General features: G+C 43.4%; 1 protein-coding gene and 1 long non-coding RNA gene across 11 annotated transcripts in view; one reads left to right on the top strand and one right to left on the bottom strand.

Annotated features, from left to right (window-relative positions):
* The window catches only part of SNX16 (sorting nexin 16), a 48,086-nt gene extending 44,352 nt beyond the window's left edge, over positions 1–3,734 (bottom strand). For 6 of the 9 annotated variants that reach the window (XM_014605391.3, XM_014605393.3, XM_006261847.4 and 3 more), the window contains exons 1-2: positions 3,645–3,734; positions 729–867 (exon numbers count right to left, since the gene is read on the bottom strand). The gene's annotated coding sequence lies outside the window, so the exon portion shown is untranslated. Of the gene's footprint in view, positions 1–728; positions 868–2,804; positions 3,255–3,422; positions 3,602–3,644 lie in introns of those variants that run through there. The other 3 variants (XM_019486959.2, XM_019486955.2, XM_019486967.2) reach the window with 3 other exon arrangements.
* A 50-nt stretch (positions 3,735–3,784) lies between these two features.
* Positions 3,785–14,807, top strand: part of LOC109283019 (uncharacterized) — a 160,648-nt gene continuing 149,625 nt past the window's right edge. The window contains exons 1-2 of one of the 2 annotated variants that reach the window (XR_009460689.1): positions 3,785–4,660; positions 13,208–13,340. This is a non-coding gene — a long non-coding RNA (uncharacterized LOC109283019). Of the gene's footprint in view, positions 4,661–5,659; positions 6,026–13,207; positions 13,341–14,807 lie in introns of those variants that run through there. The other variant, XR_009460690.1, reaches the window with a different exon arrangement.

Genomic DNA, 14,807 nt, shown 5'->3' with positions numbered 1-14,807 from the left:
ATGAACTACAGGCATACTATTAGCAAATTAGTCTGACATACTGCAGTGAGTGGGCCGGGAAGAGAAACACATACATATATTATACCAGTATCTTTCATATATAAATTTTGTGAGAACACATCTTTGGAGAGGATACACTTTTAAATACTCAATATCCAAGACAGATGTTTTACTTATCATAATTTGCTAATGATAGTGTTTAAAACTATAATAAATGAAAGTTAGAATCTTCTCCTGAAAACGAGATCATCAACAGAAGAAAACAATGCAAATGAGTACCCAACATTTCCTTATAAAATAATATTAGTCTTGTCTACAAATATATTTACACTGACAGCAAAAATGCTAGGGAGGCAGCAGCAAAAAGAAATTTTGATAAAACATTTTTAGGCAAATAACTGCAACAGGACTTGCATCAACACAGTAAGGATGACAGATGAAGGTTGATTTTAAGTGAGCTACCCACCTACCCTATTAAAGTTTTATGCGGCTTTCACATTTCATTATAAACAAAACAGAGAAATCATTGTACTCCCTGTCAGCTTGCATAGCTATGTATAAACAAATCATTTGCCCCCACCCTCTCTTAAGAGGTAAACGAAAGTCAAGTAATTCTGTTTTATCTAGAACTTGAATTCCCCTATTTTTCAGAAGAGATTTGTTCCTGCTCAAACCCTGGTTTTGGGCCAGTTAAAGTTAAGAATGAACTAGGAAGAGAGAATATTCACCTTTAAAGCTGCTGACAGCAGATGATGAATTGTTGAACACACAACAAGAAAGGATTGGATCCCAAGGTGTTTATGCCATCACTTACAAAACAACAGCACGCTAACCTCCCCTGTTTACAAAACGCATTGCTTCTCCCTTCTGGAAGTGAAGCATACAGAATTTGTTAACATTATAAACAAAATCTGTCTGTACTGAAAAAGTTTTGGTTGCTGTTAACAGTTGAAAATTCAGTGCATTTTTCTTTAGACCTAGCAATGTTAAAGAAATTTAAAACCAAAAGTTACAAATATTGTTTTGTTATTTAGAAATTGTGATTTTTTAAAAATTGTTGTTAGAAATTAATCCCCATATGGTCCCCCTGTACTACTTCTCTGGTTGACTAAAAAAAGGTTAACTGACTTCATTGACCAGTTTCCTTTCAGGGTTTGGGTTTCAGACACTATGGTAAAAAGCTGGTTTAAAGACTACAGGTGTTTCTTTTTTCTTTCTTTTAGTTGTAAATGCATTTCTATTGGCCTCAGGTTCTATAGAAGCCTCCTTTTTACAAATATTTGTCCCAAAGAAAAGCAGACATGGTCAACTTTATTGCTTGTTTGTTAGATATTGGTTTGTCGGTTTGTATATTATTGTCCAGACATTTAAGAAGCCTGACTGAGCAAGGTGCTAAGAGCTGGTACTTCCTGAGGGGTCTAACAAGGTTGAGAATCACTGCCCCATAACCTGGTGGTCGGGACACTCTTTCACAGGGTGGATTTAATTTAAATCAAATAGGTTTAAATCGTGATTTAAATCACAATTTAAATCACTGGTCAGGAAGCCTCAGTCTAATCATTGTTTTCTACAAAACATACATTCTTGTTGTTTGATATTCTTTATTCATTTTACTTCTTGAAACTGCACTTTTAGAGAAAGGCGAAGGCTTGACTCTGGGTACACAAACTTTCAGAGACAAGAGGCTGATGGGTGCGTAATCACCAGGTCTGTTACATCTCATCTCCATGTACTGCTAACAAGGATATTATCTCTTGAGACAAATCCACAGTTTGTGAACTGAAACTAAGCATCACAGAGATGTTTAATGGGATCTCCTTGAGCAGTGGTGTCCAACCTTTTAAGTTGGAGATCACTTTTGGAATTTAAAATGAACCCAAAATCTATCCTGTGCCACCGACACCCTTCCTTGGGGCCTCCACTGGGGTGCACACAGCAGTGGGAGCTCCCCCCCCCCCCCACAATGAGCTGCCTGGGCTTGATCCTCCTACTCTCCCCCCGCCCCCCTGGTCAGGGTCCCACTTACCAGGCTGTTCCTGCACTGTGTCCCTCACTGCCGGGGCCCCAATCTGTCCCCCTTCCATTCTCTTCCCCCACCAACTGACCTGCTGGGCTGGGAGGGGGGCACACGCATATGCACACGCGGACTCAGCCCCCCTCCAGCCCAGGATCAACTGCAAGAGGCTCCGGGTTTGACGGGTTGATCCCAATTTACTGGTTGGTGACCACTGTTCTAGAGACTGAGCACTCAGTCCCATTGGGTAGAAGGTTTTTCTTTAATCTTTACTAATCTATAGAGGAGCCTCTGGGAACTCCACAAGATTGGGTGCCTAATATAGGTCGTGGTCTGTTGTAACCTATTTATAAAACTTTTCTAAAAAGTTACATGAACATATTGTCTCAAATAGTATATAATTAGAAGTTATAATTCCTATTCCAGGATGATATCTCTGAACTTTAACATAGCTTAAATTAAAAATCTCTATATAGGTTAATTTTTTTTAAAAGCATCTTAACAACAACAAGAACAAAAAAGATTAAATATGAAAACTGATTTAAATTAAAAAATCTGATTTTTTTGAATTTTTAAAAAAAACAAGGTTACTTTTTATCCACCCTGCTGTCTCAGGAGGGGTAGGATCCAATCCCCTCAGGCAGAGATGATTCAATGTGGGGTCTCCAGCCAATGTACCATTAAATAAAAGGAAGACATCGCTCTTCCTGCACTGCCCTTCCCACCCTCCGAAGCTTAGCAAGCCTAGCCCTGACATTTCTTTCAGGTGAAAGCAATAAGCAGGCCTGACCTGAATTCCCAGTTACTCTGGGGATGTTGGTTGTAGCCATGTTGGTCTAAGGCAGCGGTTCCCAAACTGTGGTACGGCTACCACCAGTGGCACGCAGACAACCTGTCAGTAGCATGCATTAACAGCTTTATTATAATTACTTTATTTGACAAAAATTTGCTGGTGGTACTTAAGGTTGCATTGTTTTTAAACTGGTGGCGTAGTATCTGTCACATTTTGGGAACCGCCGATCTAAAGACATAGGCAGACATGGTTCTTTGGGTAGATATATCTTTTCTTAAACCAGCTAAGTAGTTGGAAAAGTTGTTTGGTTGCAAGCTTTCAGGCACAAACACCCTTCTTCAGGCATTGGACAGAGCCTGCTCTTGGTTTACAGTTAACTTTTGGGGTGACCATACATTTTTCACCAAATTGCTCTTGATGGAAACGCACAGCTGAATCCCTGGCCCCGAGAGCCAAACTCTGCCTCGCCAAGGAAGCTGCCGGCATGAAGCAAATCTGCTCCGCAGCTCGCCCCCCCCCAGCGGTTCCAAGGCCCCCGGAGCGGGCGGAGGCAGCGACCCGGCCGCACAGCGCTGCCCTCCCTCCTCGGGGCGCCGCCACCCAGCAGCCCACGACCTGCCGTGCGGGGCGGCACGGGCGCCTCCCGCCGCCAGCTGCTCTCTGCAACCTGCGGCCCCGCTGAGCCGCCTCCTTCCCATGCCATGCTCGGGGGGAGGTCGCGTCCTGTCTTGAGAGCGCCCCGCGCTGCTCCCCAGCCCGCGTCTGCCTTGGACAACCCCGGAGCTGCGCGTCCCGTCCCGTCCCGTCGCCCCCAGCCCGGCCGCTGGCCGCGCTCACCTGCCGACGCCGCCGCCCGCAGGAAGGGGGTGGGGCAGCCCCTAGCGCTGCCGGAAGCGGCGGAACAAGCCCTGAGCACGCGGCGGGCGGGCTGGCTGGCGGGTGGGGGCGGGGTCACGGCCTCCTACCTGCGGCCGCGCCGGCCCGCATTGGCTTAGCGCTGGACTACAAGTCCGGCGTGCAACGCGGCAGAAGCGCCCGCCCGTCAGTGTAGTGTGAGCCTCCCCGTGGCGCGCTGCATGCTGGGGGCTGTAGGAGCCGCCGCGCGTGGGTGCGGCGCTAGGCGCTGAGGGCTCGCGGCGCCCGGCGGCTGCTTGGCTCGCGGGGGAGCGGAAACCGGGTTACCCCGTCCGCTGTCTCGGTCTGCCCCGTGTCCCGAACCCCGCAGTGTGCGGGCGGGACGGTGTTGGGCTCCCGCCCCCGCGGGATTGCCCTGGAGTGTCCCGGGACTAGATAGGCATCTGCAGGAGACTGCTGAAAGCAGATAACGGGGCATTCATTCAAATGAATATTAAATGTTGAATCGGATTTAGAAAGGAGCCCATCGGGTTTTTAAAATGTCATAGTTATGTGCCCCTACCGCCCACGGGGCCAGATTAACGTAGGCAAACTAGGCACGTGCCTAGGGCCCTAAGTGTGGAAGGGGCCCAGTTACGCTTATTTTCCATATAATTATTGAGTGACAAAAAATATAAACATACGGTATTAAGTGGGTCCCACAAGTTTGCCCAGGGCCCACTCGAGAACCCTGCCCCTGCCCCCTGCAGCCCCAGCGCTGCAGGCACCCACGGACACACTTGCACACATGCACGTGCACACGCTGCCTGGCTCATGAACAGAGCATGTGATTCCCCGCCTCCAATCAACTTCTTGTGCTGCCCCTCAGCCTCAAGCAGGTCCTTGCTAGGGCAGAGGCACAGAAACATCCCGGATGTTTGCTGATATTTTAAAAAACTGCCCAGACAGAGATGGAAAGACCCCAAAAGAGGACATGGCTGAGAAAACCTGGATGTATGGTAACTCTACAGGCCTTGTTTTTAAGCGAATGTATGTAGAGAGGGTTAGGGTCGGGGAAGGTAAAGGTGGGTCTGTGACCTGCACAGAAGTGTCCTTCAGCTTTTCCCATCCTCTGTGCTGTGTTGGAGCCCAGCTGGGCAGGGCACATGCTTGTGTGACTGCCCGCACCCCAGTATTGCAGTATGATTCAGGCAGGGAACAAGTCAGGAGCCACCTAACTGCTTCAGCACTGGGCTTTTCCAAGCCAAAGCGCTCAGGGGGCACGTTCTGGTCCCTGCTTGGGTGAGACAGATGCATGCCATCCCTTCCCCTGTGGGAAGAAGGAGAGAAAAGAAGCAAAGATTGCAGAGATTGGCTCTGCATTTGCTGCCTATGCAAAGGTTTTGTCTCCTGAGATAAATTATCTGGGGAGCCACTTCACTCCAGTTGTTTCCTAGTTATTCCCCCCCACCCCCGAGTGGTCACTTTTTTACTCTGGGAGAAAAAAATTACAAGTATCTGTATGGTAGTGGTTTCTCCCAAGAGATCAGAGACTCTCCCTGCAGAAACTGAATGTCTATCCAAACGCAAAGTTTGGATGCTGTGAGCAGTCCCTGTTTCCTGCCTGCACACCTTTGACTTACCACTAGAGGGTTGGGGAGCAAGCCACCTGGGCTCTATCCTTGCTGGGGTAAGGGGAGGGGCTGGGAGCAGTGCATTCTGGGATGCTGGAGAACTACACATTGCTGGTTTTATCTTCATGTAGCAAAAGTTACCCTAATGAGATAGGTAGCATGGCCTGGAATTAACCTTCACCTGAAGTAGCATAAGTTTGAGATGTTGTGAGGTTACATAGAATGAGTTAACAAGCATTAATGTGTGGATGCTTGCATTTTAAGTTCCCTTAGTATGGTCTAAGTATAATTTTGCCCAAAGCTATTGAGTTATTGAGAGGATACCCTGTATCCCAGTGCTTATGATACTTACTTGGCAGATACCACATTTAGGTTCCAGCCCTGTGCCAGTGAATATTTAAGTGGGGCAGTATCAATAGCTGGGACTGAGGAAGACTCATGCCAGAGATGTTTGGAGTTCATGTTAAAATCCACTGTCTGCTCTGGTTCAAAAAAAGAATTTGCACCAAGGTCATCCAGCTCTTAGGAGGAAGCCCAGAAAGGCTACAAAGTCATACACTTCTCTTGTTTTGCCTTAACTATAAATTAAGGCATAATTAAGGACAATAATTAAGGCATAATTAAGGACAAATTAATATTTAATTTATCCTGGAAAGGATAGAACTTTACCTTGGCACTGTTTTGGGAGATGTGGCCTGAAGTCCTTGCAGAAAAGAAGAAGGATTTAAGTCTGGATCTTTCACATAACGGGTGAGCACCCTCAGTCGCTCTGTGTATGTGTATTGGGGAAGTACTCCTCTTTTACCTGCTCCTCCCTTTTCTTCTAACTCAGTTTTTTTCCCAGCTGCCCAGGAGCCCATTGGCAGCTAGACAATTTACAAGGAAAAAAGTCAGTCTTCTGTATATATTAAATGGTGTTGGAAGTATAATCCTTACACCAGCATGTAGCAGAAGCTTTGTATACATGATGGGTCTGAGTTCCTAAGTTGGGGGAAATAAAACTAATTTATTTTTCCTTTTTAGTAACAAAGAACATAATTAATAGGTTTTATTTATTTATGTACCTTATAAAATCTTCATAAACATGTACAAAGAAATAATTTTCTTTTTTGGTAGAAGATACTTATCATTTTCCAACTAAGTTTAGTTAAGAATCATTGATGTAAAACAGGGCTCCCAACTGGCAGAGTAGGTAAACAGTGGCCCACAGAAGGATGAAAGCTGCTTCTACTTGCTCTCCTTACACTATTGCCCATTGATAAATTTGGGCTCTTTGGTTGCCGATGGTGACTGAAATTGGTGGCAAGGGAAAAGAGGGGCAAGGAACAGTGGCATTCACCTCCTGGGCTCCAAATCTGTGCCAGTGCAGTAGGTCTGGCAGCCATGTTGACAAGCTGTTACTGAAGGTCAGTGTCGCCAAGTCTCATGAGAAAAAAAAGTGTCACTGACTTTAAAAACAAGCCCAATCTATTTCAAAGAGAGGGGAATGGATGTGCTTATAAAAATTCCATATTTTTTAGTAGTTCTAGTTTTGCTGCATATAATATTAAATTACATATTAAATTATTAAAATAAATGTGTATGTACCAGCATTATTAAAAAATAATGTAATTACACTGTCATCACCACAAGATCCTAGCCTGGCTCCGGAGCCGCTCCGTGCCCTGCCATGCACCCTGCCAGTGCTGCTGGGGCTGGTCTCCAGGGAAACCCCAGCCTTGCACTATCACAAGGTGGCTGCTACGGGGGTCTCCACGGAAACTGGTCCCAGCCACGCAGGCAGGGGCTGCTGGGAAATGGAGTCTGTCTGCTAGCTGGATCCACCATTTTTGCCCACCCGTGATATATATTGACACCAGCCAGTCACCAAAACCACTCCTACAACCATTTTTAAACTATAACTTGTTAAAAGTCACCTATTACAAAAATCCCAAAATAAGCGACCTCCAAGTAAAACAAGCCCCAAAAAATGCAACTGGCATCTCAAAAAATTAAAGCAATCTTTAAAAAAAAAAAACAAGCCCAATTCCACTTACTATAAGCAGACTTGGCAACCTTGCTGGAGGTGGTTTGTTGCACCTGCAAGAAGCCCCGTGGTCTGGAACTGGCTTGCATGACTACATGAATTGGACACCCCTGCTGTAAAGAAGCAAAGGATCCATCTGAAGACAGTACTCATAAGAAGTATGATTTCAACTACAGGAACTCATACCAATAAGAAAGTTATAAGTTTATATTTTTTAGAGAGAGAACAAAACAGAAAATGAATCAATGTATCACTCAACAATTCCATCTTCACGGCCAGTCATTTCCCAGGCCCCTGAGAACTCAAAATGGATGGCAATCCAAGTAGAACATGCACGTGCTCTACTTTTCCTTGGGTATAACTGGAAGATAGTCAATTGATAAGGAATTGTTGTAACTAATGACAGGAACTCAGTGGCAGATTAAGATATATTGAGGCCCCGCACAAGCACAAAATTGGAGGCCCCCCACACCCCAGTGGAGACTCCAGCAGAGGGAAGGGCCCCTTCCCCTCCTGGTACTGCTGCCAAGGGTAGGGCAGGCCTCTGTGCCCCATGGGGGGGGCGGGGAACTGGGTGGACCCGGTCAGGCTGGGGGGGGGTGGCGCATGCCTGCCTCTCCTCCCTGCTCCTTGTCCCCTCCCCCCCGCCCCGGAGCAGAGCAGAGCCAGGTGGGGTGAGGGCAGATGCGAGCTGCCCACTGTGGGCTTGTGGCTCTCCGCCCTGCTGCCTTTGCCCTGGGGGCCCTGCCCTGGCTGCACACCTCCTCCCCACCCGGAAGTGGGAGGCACAACTTGCCACCCCACTGATGCCGAGTGGGCAGGGGGCACGTGACTGGCATGGGGTCTCCAGGGCAAAGGCAGCAGAGTGGAGAGCCCTGAGCCCACAGTGGGCAGCCTGCATCCACCCCACACACAAATATGGGGGGGGGCACATGCCCCCCCATGCCTCTCTGGGGGGGTGCATGCAGCGGCAGGGAGCAGGCCCCCTTCCCACCCTCCCACACCCTGCTTCCCACTCACCCCCATGTGGCTCTGTCCCATTCCCTGCCTGGGCCCTGGGTGCCATGCACCTCCATGGCTGGGCAGCAGCCCCAGCGCCAGCGCCTTCTTGCTGTGAGGCCTGGGGATCTCAGTATGTTGCCACCCCCATGCTCCTTCTCTCCCTCATGCCCCTTCCCCTCCATAGACCTACCTGCAGAGAGCTGCTCTCCATGTTGCCCGGTTGCACTGCTGTCTGCGCACATGCATGTAGCACCCCCTACGTCCAGCTCCTGGCATCCCCAAGCAGGTCCCCTTGTAGGCTGGAATGCTGCCCGCCTGCAAGGGGAAACCTGCCATTTCCTAAGAGAACCCAGCTGCCAACTGGGGGCCCCATGGGCCCATTTGTTAATCCACTTATGCAAGAACTCAAAATAAATAGGATTAATACATTTTTAGTTACTCTATTTTTGTCAAAATTATGTTTTCTTTTTCACCCTATGTAGTAAAAGTGTTATTTTAATTTTTGGTCATTTTTAGGGTTGTTTTCTTAGAGAATTATATCAGGCTATTTTGTAGCAAATTCCAGACTCTGCGTTTTCTAGATATTTCTTCTTCCAGCATTTTCCCCAAATGTAGCACAGTATCTGATGTCAGTTAAAAGTAGAATTTAATAGTTTTTAAATGCATTTGTGAACGACTGCCACAGAGGTTACTTTTCATGCAAGAATAATTCTTTTTTCCAATTTGATATTCTTTCCACTTTGTTATTTTTAAAAAATATTTCTATTCTATTTTATATGTGTAGCTTTAGGTTGGATTAATGCTTTGTGTTTTGTTATGAGTTTTATAACAATATTAGTAGTTTTAATTAATAAACTATTCTAAAAAAAATGCAATGCTGAAACTGTGATATATTATTTTCAGAAATTTGTTTCACCTTATTTGCAGATGATAAAGTCCTCTAACAAATATCTCAAAGAAGATGTAAATTTCATTGTTTATTAGCTCTTCTAATTTTCATTGGTCCAGTTTAGTTATTCTAAATCAGTTGATTGTATTATTTGATTACCTTAATCTAGATTAAATACATGGAATTAATGTATTGTTATTCTAGGCCATTCTAGTTTTCCTGTAAAGAGCTTGTAAAACCAAAGATCTTTATCTTACATATTAGCTACTTTTCAAAAGTGAATGAGTTTTTACCTTTGGAAACATTTGGCAGAACATTTCTAAATGAAATATTTTTCAATCTATCATCTCATATTCAGTCAATCATCCTAGTAGCCTAAAATGACAAAGTTGTGTAGTCACCTATACAGAAGCACTTACAAAAATTTTAATGCATTAGTGAAAATTGAGTTTGGTTGGTCTTTCCAACAGCTGTAGCAAACTCAAAGAGCCCCATTCAAAATATTGTAAAGTAACTCAGGGTTTGTTTCATGAACTTGAGTAGGCGTTGGAACTGGTCCCAGAAACTGGATTCCGCATGCCATTTATATTAAAAAGTTCTACCAAAGTTATTGGGATTTCTTGTTCCTAGGGAAGGAAGGATAAGGCACTAAGGGATACTAGGCTTTATTCTCCACCTGCTGAAGTCAATGGGGTTTTTGTATTTGCCTTTATTAGGGCTGGTCTCATACTCTAGGGCAATGGAGAATTAGGTCATAGGCCAAGTCCTTTCCTGGATGTTGCTTACAGTAGGCATTCTCTGTCAAGCACATTTAGCCTGTAGCAGATTTGGTTTAGTCTTTGAATAAGGTTTTGCTTCAGCTGTTTTGTACACAGAGAAGGAAAGCTCTGTGTTTCAGTGGAAGGTTAAACTGAGCCATCTTGTGGCAATAAAGTGCATTTTACCTTTAGTAAAACTGCATGAAAAAAATCAGGTATTAACAGCATGAGCGACTGGTTGTGAGGTATCTTTTCAATTCCTTTTCAATATTTTTCTGGACACATAGATACTCATGTTATCCTTTGTTCCATTAGGAAATATTAGACATTTTTGGAGAAATTGACCTTCTTCCTCAGTGTATTCACAAATACAATTGAACAGTATATTCTAATAAGCAGAAGAGAATTTTCTGTAAAATGCCATATGTTAGTCTTGCATAGGACATTGGTCTTGCAGAGTCAGAACAATATAAAGGGAGTGCAAAACAGTGGTTTATGCAACCTGTGTGCACACACCTTTGTGTATTATCTGTGCAAGGCACAGGAATCATCATACTGAATCACACAAGCACGCTACCTACTTCTTTTTCTTGTCTCCAACTGTGGCCAGGGTCAGTTACCTTGGAGAAGGATGAACATAAACCTGTAGGAAACAGCCATAGGAACTAAAAGAAACTTTAAAAGCAGTTAAATCTTTATTATGTAAAACATACTGAAGCATAGTCCAACACATTTCACCATGGGTGGATCTAGGAATTAAAAAAAGAGAGGTATGGGAGATTTGACTGGTACTGCAGGGGTGCAGACCATGGCATTGCAGCAGCTGCCAGGGACATTTGAAGTCCCTTTCCTGCTCTTGACACCCCCTCCCTTCCACTGTAGGCACCTGGAAGGTGTACCCCAAGTGGTAGCATGGGGTTCTGGGCTTTGCTGGGCACAGCAGTGACTGAGTCCCCACTTCCTCACCTGCTCCCTGCTTGGTCCCCTGGGTGTCCCACTCCATCCTCAGGCTCCACCTATACCTCGGACTCATCAGGGGCCTGGGTGTCTGGTTCTAGGGAACTGGAGCTGCTGGCTTGAAAGGTACATTGTGGAAGGGGGAGATGGAGGGTTACCATACCACTGCACCCTTCCTGGATCTGCCCCTGCATTTCACCTGTATCATCAGCTATTTTACTTTAATTTTTCGCTAAAAATAATTGACCATTGTATGCAATAATACTATACAGATAGATCTTTAAGAAAGGGTTTCAGCGTGGAGTTTGCTTCTCTTCCTTAGCTGATGATAAATCACCCATAACAAGGTTTATGCAGGCACGAAGGCAACAAAAGGCAATGTCTGTTTCCACCCTAAAATCTGTTATCAGTTCACCCTGCTTCACAATCCATTTTGCCACCCAAACTGCAATAGTTGCTGGTTCTGGTGCCCACAAATTTCTCCATGTTGTTAGTTCTGAATGCTGGAGTGATCTAGCTCTTCACTGTCCTCCCTGCATCATTTAGTCCTCCTCAGATGCACAGGACCTTCCATTGAACATCTATGTAATGTATCCATTCACTTAGATGATGTTCAAAATTAGTTCAGCTGGATGTTGCCTTTCCCTCTCCTTATCCCATCTATAAGCACTGCATACCCCACTGCTCATTATACAATGTCTCTAATGCTGGAATTTGGGTCCAGAAAAAGAAACATGCAACAAAATCCACATTTCCTCTTCAACATGAGAGTTTTTTTAATCCAGACCCAGATTTGTGCATGAGTCCGAGGGTAGGGGAACATTTGTCTATAGTATAGTACAACTGACTTGCCTGCCTTCTGATCTACTTTGCTTTGTAAAGTAACACAATGCATTTTGGAACACACAAAGTTTTTCTTTTTAAATCTGCATCTTAGTAAGAAGATGAAAACCTTCCTGAGGCAGAGGCTTGCCTAGCTTTATGTAAAGAGTAATATCATATTGTGGATGTAGTTGAATAAATAAAAATATGATTGCTAATTGTTAATGATGTCTCCTTTATTATAAATAACAAAAATATATAGTATCTTTCTGAAACAGGGGCTGAATCCAGCCCCTGAAGCAATTTCATCCAGTATATCCTAACATTTTGATGGATAAAGGAATCAATGGTGGTGGTGAGGGGAGCAGTGGCCGAGCTGAAAGTGTCGTGCTGCTGCCCCAGATTTTTGTGCTCTCTCGCGTGGACTGTGTGCTTCAGCTGCTGCTTCTCCCACCACTGAATTGAATCTTGGCAGCAGCTGGTGGTGAGAGTGATCAATGGCGAATATAAAGACCGGCTGCAGTAGTGCGGGGAGATTGAAGCTCTTGGCACAGAGGAGGGGGGGCTGGGGTGGTAGGAAGTGACTTCTATGGAACAGAGCAGAGAAAGGGGTCACTAGCACAGGGCACAAATCTTATGCTATGCCTCTGGCAGTGATCTGCCTTCAAAGTGAACTGTGTAATTTGGCTTACTGCTCCTAAAGGTTGTCAAACTCCTGTTCTAAAGAATTAAATATTTTAATTCTTATAAATTAGCAAAAAAATTAGTGCTAGATACTAGCCACTTGAGAGACTCCATTTAATCTCTAGTTATCTTCTTGGGAGGGGGAAATAGACAAAATACACATTTCAATCAATAGATGGAGTTCTTGTTAAATATTCCATAGGTGTCCTGCTTTCATTAGACAATAATAGCACTCAGTATACTCACAGTGTATGTTTTTGCATTCTTGAATTAAACTGGAATACAATACTGCATCAATACTGTGCTGATATTGCTGCAGAAATATAAGATATCGTTTGTATTTTCTTTAAAGCAATACATTTTCAACGAAAAGAGGGTGACAGGAGTGGAGTTTTCCTTCTTCAAATTTGAATGAAGGGATGAAAATTCAACTTATTTCAAAGTGACACAGTGAATGAATTTCCAGATGCTTCCTTTCCAAATAAAGTTATTTTTGTCTGCAGTAAGTTTGAAAGGAAAAAAAGAACTAGGAGGGAAATCAAGTAGTGGAGAATAAAGAATCACTGTTAATTGAAAAGTAGGCTACAGTTGTTTCTTTTCATTTTAAATCAAATTATTTTGGCAGAGGTTTCCAGCAGTTTGATTAAGGAGACATTTTCATGCACAATAATGACCTTGTTATATATACTTGAAGATTCAAGTTTAAAAATTATCAGTTTATTCTCAGCTAGAAGTGATTTAAAATGCTTTTTTTTTTTTTTTCAAAACCAGTGGAACATTCTCTCTCTTTTCAGACCATGGTGAAGTATGCAGAGAAGAGGCATTTTATTTCCAGTAGTAGCCTTCTGTACAAATTGAAGCCTCGAGACCATGAATTGACTTGGCAGAGTTCCCCTTCCTATTGGGGACTTTGAAACTTCCTATGTGGTAGGTCTTTGTTTCTTCTTCTTAATATTCTTAAGATCAATATGTCTTGTGAGCCAATTTGTTTTATAATTGACTTTGGAGAGGTTTAAAAGCACCCTGTATCTCAGGGATACTGAGGAAGAGTGGTTTTATAGTTTAAAATTATGAAAGGGAGACTGACTTTATTCCCAGCTATGTTCAGTTCTTTCTGTACAACTTAGACAGGCAAGATTCTTTGGGTAGATGTGATATTTTTTATTAGACCAACTAAATAGTTGGAAAAAAGTTCTTTGCAAGCGTTTGGGCACAAACATCCTTCACAAGTCACTTGGAGCATGTGAGCAGACAAAACAATTTCATGGCTTTAAAAAGGAGGGACTTTACCATGATAAAACTGAATCTAGAGTTGTTGTTTCATCTGTCTGTTCCTAATTTGCAGTGAGTAAATCTAAATTGCTCTATTCTTCCCCTTACCGCTGGCACACACTTTCAAGAATAAATCATTATGGTTTAGTTTCACTTTACTAGATGTTAAGAGAGAATAGATACATTTTACACTGAATCAGCTGACACGTGCTTTGGGACAGTAATTTCCTTTTCATCTCCCCTTGAAAAATTGTGCTACTTCTCTCCATGCATCCTATTTCAATCTAGCTCAGTTTGTCAGTATTTAAAATGGGGATATTACTATCCTAGCAAAGGGTTATTGTGAGAATAGACTACAAAGTATTTTTTACATCTTAGTGGGTATGTCTACATGAGACACTTACTACGCAGTAGTCTAATAATACTGCATAGTAGTATGCCGATCAAAAAAACGTGCTAATACACTACTGTGCAGTGTTATTAGGCTACTGTGCAGTAAGTGCCACAAAAAACTGCACCAGCGCTACAGTGCAGTAACTGTAGTTACTCCCCATTTAGTTAGTACTTCATTAAGCAAGTACTAAACTAAATGTGCTGTAACTACTGCGCATTAATGAACGTGTAGACACACCTAGTGGAAAGTGTAACACAATTGCAAAGTATTATTCCAGTGAGAATTATTTTTTTCAGGACTATTTGTTCTAAAATAACAGTAGTCTTGGCTGCATTATGCATAATCTCAACCATAATGTGTGATGATTGCTACTGTATTAAAACAAACTTTTTCTATACTCTTTTACTAATGAAGCCCTGTAAATGATGTCATATAAAACGGTATCCCCTATACAAAAGATCTCAGTGTAATTGTTTTTTACAATATCCAACCCTTTAATTTTGTTTCCAAAAGCTAAGATGTTAACAGTGGTCTGAAACAGCTTTTCTCCTGATAAACATGTTGTATTTTTGATATACAAATGAACATACTACGTGCTTCTCTTGCATCCAGATTTGTTAGGCTGTAACTTTGATATCTGAGTAGTCTTGTGAATTCATGGAGTTTTTACCTGTGTGCGCAGCAAACCAGAACTCTGCCTGGTTTTCTTTTTTTTGTTTTTTTTGTTT

This window comes from Alligator mississippiensis, chromosome 3 (genome assembly GCF_030867095.1).
Source record: "Alligator mississippiensis isolate rAllMis1 chromosome 3, rAllMis1, whole genome shotgun sequence".
NCBI classification, from domain to species: Eukaryota; Metazoa; Chordata; order Crocodylia; family Alligatoridae; genus Alligator; species Alligator mississippiensis.
The sequence above is the reverse complement of the archived record's forward strand: the minus strand, read 5'-3'. Positions and strand labels throughout refer to the sequence as shown.